This window comes from Gambusia affinis, linkage group LG24 (genome assembly GCF_019740435.1).
Source record: "Gambusia affinis linkage group LG24, SWU_Gaff_1.0, whole genome shotgun sequence".
Lineage (NCBI taxonomy): Eukaryota > Metazoa > Chordata > Actinopteri > Cyprinodontiformes > Poeciliidae > Gambusia > Gambusia affinis.
In genome coordinates, this window is record NC_057891.1 from 2,050,468 (window position 1) to 2,056,467 (window position 6,000).

Below are 6,000 nucleotides of genomic sequence, written 5' to 3' on the forward strand. Positions count from 1 at the left end.
TTGAACAGATAAACAGGCAATCAGAAGTTTCCAAAGACGTGACATCATCACCTGGGCTTTCCCTCATCGTTTAAAGAGACAGTAATCATTCATTAGTGAAGAGACTAATAAATACATTTCAATAAATTTGATGACTGACTGAAAACAAGAGAAGTTTGGTTTGATTTAACTTCAGACAGTGATGTAAAAAAGGTGGTTGTGTCTTTTTATTCAGTGTTATCTGAAAGCTTAATGCTGTAATGTTTTCCCAAGCCCTTCGCAGAGGGGGAAAAATCCCAGGAAGGAGTTGAGATGAACAGGTGGTGAAACAGTGTGAGAAAAACAACAGACACCTGCTCATGAAACCCAAGCTGGTTCCTCCATCACATTCCAGCAGAGTTTTTACCCGGCGAGCTGGGAGGATCCGCTCCGTCTCAGCCGCTCCATCAAACTTGTATTTAGATTTGTTTGTTTTTTTTGTTTTTTTAAGGCTGAAACCTGTGTGTTTTTGGACGGCGTTCAAAGGTAGAGCTGTGACACAAAGCCTGAAATAACTCGGTGCTGGTCTGCGGTAACCTGACGCACCAGATGGTTGGCTTCACCGAACCATCTGGGAGGGAAACGGCAGAATGAAGAGGACAGGTATGGTCAAAATCTGAATGCGGTGATCAACTGGAGGCTCCCGGGCCACATGGAGTCCACAAGCTCATTCTGTCTGGACATTACTCTCTTAAAATCAGATCAAATTTCTCACAATACGAGAAGAGAATCAGGTTTTTACTACGCTGTACTTCTTTCTTTTCCTTGAGTAATTTTATTATGAAGTATCTCCACTTTTATTTGAGTAAAATTTCTGGATTTTCTACCCAGTGAGTGAAAAACATATTTTAACCAAAACAGTTTCTGTTAAAGTTTCATTAGTTTTATATTGACAGAAATTGATTTGGAAATATTTTCTTTACCTGATTTTATTACTTCTGTTACTTATATGGATTATTGCCATTTTCATCCTTAAAATACCAAAATTTCCACTTAATTATTTATTTTGTTCCATCAGATTGTGTCATTTTTAAATATGAAATACTCTTATTATTATTAATAGTAGACTTTTTACTAAATCTGTTTTTCCTTGAGTACAGTTTCTGGATACTCTGCCCACCTCTGGATAATGTCTGTTTGGATCAGACTAATTCCTGGTTGCTCTTCATCGGTTTTATAAAACCCAAACCTCGACGCTCTGACTCTGAACAGGAACTCCAATCGATGACATCATGCTGCTGAATATCTCAGCGATCGTGCTGTAATGCGATGAAGCCCGTTGCCCAAACTCGTTGCCTGGTTGCCTGGTTGCCTGGTTGCCTGGCCCTCGGTGGGATCAACCTGGACGTCTGATGCTCTTTGTCTTCTCCTGGCTGCAGGCTGAAGAACCAGGCTCGACTCACGTCAGCTCCGTGACATCAAAGCGACCGTGACATTGCGGCAAACCGCCGATGACTGATGCCTTTTTGTCTTCCTCAGTCAGGACGCGTCGCCCGGCCCGCGGACGGGTCTAATCGCATCGACAGGTGACACGTATGTGGGAACCAGAAGATGATGGGGAGACGAGTCGGATCATGTGACCTGCGCCTCACATGCCTCCTCCGTGTGCCGTAAGTGTGTGAGGAGCTTCGCTGTGACAACAGATGACATTTAGGAAACAATCTGAAGGAAATCTTGTTAACAAGATGCAGAGGTGACGCGTTTTACAAGCCTTTCACTCGCCACTTCTAAAAATAATTATTCTCTGGAAAAACCACAAACATGTTTAATTAATGTCCTAATTAAAGTCCGAACTGAAGGTGAAGCCTTAGAGATTTATAATCATGTTGATGCTCAAGTTAACTTTGGTTTAAAAATTTTAAAATGTTTCTGTGGAAAAGTAGAAAAACCTCCATTATTAAAACCGTCCAGATTTAAAAGATGTCCTCTTGTCACAAATGTTTGTAGATCAAAATATGGAAATAATCAAATTTTAAGCTAAATTTTAAACATTCAACTGAAAAGTTTTAAACATGAGTAATAATGCAACACGTCAAATGTTCAAGTTTTTCTGTCAGACCCTACATTTAAGTTTGACAGTAAAAAGTTTAATTATTAATCAACATTTCAGAACAGAAATCACATCTGATTGGTTTAGTTTGTGGAGGATTTTACTTTAACTTTAATCCAAAAAACAATTCCCATTCTGTGATGAGTATTGTATGTTTGTCTGGTTTTACTTTTTAACATTATCTCTTGCAGATTATTGCTAAACAATTGTCTTCCATAGTTTTATGGATTTTGATTTGTTTCTTATATCCCTTTAAGATTTAAAATACAATAACATTAGAAAAAGCCTGAATAAAACACTATAAAATGTGTTGATCGATGAGGAACACGTTGCGTTAACTTCAATACATCATGATCAATATATTTAGTCAAATATATGACATATCTGGTGAAATTTGACTCGTTGTACCTTTCATGGTTTATACGTGACCACAGTTGGAAGTTTGATCATTTTTTTAGATTTTAGCAGAACGTTTAGCTAACTGTGTGATGATGTCACACATTCTTAAATTTAAAAGTTCCCGTGTGCGTTTGTGTGTGTGTGCGCGTGTGTGTGTTTGCGTGTGTGTGTGTGTGTGAGACGGCTGTGCTCACCCATATACCTCCATTCACTGCCATTATAAGTTTCCCTCTCAATATTGGTATGAAATCATCTTTTTAACCCGTCATATCTCCTCCATGAAACTTTGTAAATTCATATAAATCTAAATATCTGTTCTCTGGAAGCTTGTACTCCTCTCGGTTTCAGAATCATCTTGATACATTTGTGTTTTTTCCCTCTCCGGCTGTTTGTTTAAAGGGTTCATTTCTCGTTTCCATGCTGAGAAGGCGGGAATCGCCATAGCAACCAGTGACTCAGCATTTTCTGAGTTTGTTTCTTACGTAACTCTTTTTGTCTTCCTTTAATTAATTAAGTCGGTTTCTGTTTGTATATGTGTGATAAGTTTTTTTTTTTTATGGTTATAAAACTTGTTTCATGCTTTAATGCAGAAAAGGCGGGAATCACCATAGCAACCAGCGACTCAGGCATTTTCTGAGTTTTTATTGCGTAATTCTAATTTCCTCCTTTTGCTTTTTCATTAGCATTTGTGTGGAAAAAGTGTTTCAAAATGTTTTAAAAACTATGCTTTTATATAATTTACGTATAATTTTTACAGAAAGTAGAGATGATAATCTGTGTTTTGTCCAGAAATCATCCAGCAGATGATGGGAGGGATTTGTTTTTAAGAAATGAGTTGAAATACCTCAGATTAAAGAGTCAGAGGCGTCAGATTAACTCTGACTTCTGAGGTAAATCTCCTCCTTTATAGATCAATGGCAGTTTAATAAAAATATCTAACTGTACATTAACAAGCTGTTCCCTTTGAGTTCCTTCTTTGACAGCGGGGCGGAGGAGTAAAGTGCCGTTTGAAGCAGATATTTGTGTTTTTTCCTGACGAGCTTCAGAGGAACTTTGCAGACATCTTTGTCATCTGTGGCCCAATTAGCAAACAAATTTCCCGACAAACACGGATAATTTAAAAGAGCCTAGGTGGATCACTGGCTCAGTGCTGTGACCGTTTCAAAGAGCCGCCGCCTTGTTTTGTGGAGAAATCCCCCTGATCTCTATTAGCTGGTGAGGCTGTTGAATCCAAATCTTTGTCCTGCTTTTTTATTTTCTCCTCTCGGATAAGTTTAAGCTAGCGGAGCTTGTGGGAGGCCGCGTTGAGTCCTATTTGCTCAGTCGTCACTTTTCACCAACGAGCTGCTTCACGGGCGTCCGGTGGGCTCTGATGTACTCGGCCCGCTTGAGTGTTTTCTGTTTGGCTGCTGTCATTGAGAAAAGACACATAAGTACTCGCTCCGCGTCTTTCCACACACTCTTCTCGGCGATGAGCTCTCCAGGGCGGAGAAATTCCCCCTCTCTGTCTTTATCTGCTGGTAAATGTTGACAGACCAGTGAACCCTGATGTCGGACTGTGACAGGCGGAGCTGTTTGGGGTGAGAAGAGGAGAGGAGAAACAAAGGAGGAGGATGGTGCGGCGGTTAGCCATCATGGCTGCTCGGCTCCCAGCACCTCCAGCGCCATTCCCAGCTCCGCCCCAGTCAGCCGGCTCGCACACCATTAGGGAAATGGCTGAGGGCTTCTCGCGCTTCAGACCTGGCTGCACCGTTCAAATTAATGAGCGGATTGTCAGCATTTCAGAGCTGATGGGTGTGACGAGCAAAGCCCCAGTAAGGATCCAGAAAACAAGAGGAGTCAGGACAGAATTCACTTCAGAGGAAATTCTGTCTTTGGCCTAGTTTACGGCTGTAAACTTCTGTAAAACCACCCAGCATTTTCCTACGGAGCAGCCAGACGTTCCTGGAATCTGGAAGGTTTTCTTCATCAACCGTTTTCCAGACCCAGGAGTCTCTAATCCATCTATTTGGGTTGCTAACTGTTGCCTTGGATAGTTTTCCTCAGGTTCTCAGACTCATCCAGTATTGGTTCTGTTAGTTTGGTTGAGATCTCTTTGTGGTCTGGACTTTGACTGGGCCATTCTAACTCTTTGTTGCTCTTCTTGTCCAGTTTGTTGGTTTAGGTGGATTTTCTTCTAAACTAACAACTTTCTCTTTGTGTTTCTGCTTTATTTAAGCTTCATTCTGGTTCCTTCAAGTTGTTAATTTCTGTTTTAGGTTTATGAAGTTTAGATTGAATAATTCTAGTGCCACGATTCCAGTTTTCTGCTTGGCATTTGGTGAAAAATGAAACAAAAGTTGTTTCCTGATGAGCGACAGCAGGACGGAAACTGAATAACGGACGTTGAATCCTCCAGCTGCTGTTGGAGCGTCACCTCTCCGAGTTCTCCTGCGGGAGCCGCGTTTGTTGAGTTTCCCCTGACGAACCGGGCCGGGTCACGGCTGAACGCGACCCGCCAACGTGACGGTCCGCCGGGAGACGGAGACACAAAGGTGAGCAGAGACAACGAGCAGCAACGAAACAATGGAGGCCGAGAGGGAAGGAAGTAACGCAGCCATGTGGGTTAGATCGAATGGAGACAAAGATGTGTGGCACACAGACGCTGCCTGGAGGGACTCCAGATGGAAAATTGGATTTCAGCTTCTAGTTTTTCACTGAAGGATAAATTAAAGGAGTCCTCAGTCCCAGTGCCGCTGAGCAAGGCATCGTCTGGCTGAACTGAAAACATTTGAACTGTGGAAGAAAAACGCTCACTGACAGGAAGTCGATATTTGAGCTCTGAACACCTGAACAGGAAGTTCGTCCATTCCGTTTCCTCAGTATCTCAGTTAAATTTCTCTCCATGTTTCATTAAATCTTTTCTGTTTTTATCTGAAGTCCATCAGTTCGATCTGCCAAAACCTCGGCAGCTTTTGTTTTCCCCTCTCCGTGTTTTCTGGAGCAGTCGCTGCCACGGCACTGAAACGTTGGATTTAGGTGTAAATTAGGAGCCATCCGGCATTAGCATAATTAATAGGCACATGTGCAAAAGTTTCTCCAACCTTAGAGGAGAAAATCCTCCTTTTGGAGAAGGCCGTTTCTGTTTATGCCCTCATTAGACATTCAGCTGTGAGGAGGAAGGCAGCAGAAAAAGGAACATCTCTGACATGATGTGCAGCAAAGCAGCTTCATGCACAAATTGGACAGAAAAATAATTAAAGTGCTGTTCTGAGCGGGGAAATCATGCAGCTGGAGTTTGAATCCTGACATTAGAGCATAAACACACGTTCACCTGTTTTTTTCTCCGCTCCCGGCTCCAATCAGGGTCCAGTTAACAGAAGAGGAGCCGCGTCTCCCAGTGGGAGCCGGTCAGATATTACAGCCGGCTGATTAGAGACAGATGAATGTACAGTAATGATCCTCCGCCCTGTTTGATCTGAACTCCTGCACTTCGCAGGTCAGGAGACGGTTTTCTCATCCTGCCGGACGCCGCTGTCCGTTTTTATTCCGTC

At 42.2% G+C, this 6,000-nt stretch overlaps 1 long non-coding RNA gene across 1 annotated transcript in view; it reads left to right on the forward strand.

The window, feature by feature from the left end:
- Positions 1-720, forward strand: part of LOC122827358 — a 193,141-nt gene extending 192,421 nt beyond the window's left edge. Inside the window, exon 7 of the long non-coding RNA XR_006370038.1 lies at positions 253-720. This is a non-coding gene — a long non-coding RNA (uncharacterized LOC122827358). The remainder of the gene's footprint in view (positions 1-252) is intronic.
- The last annotated feature ends 5,280 nt before the right edge of the window (positions 721-6,000 follow it).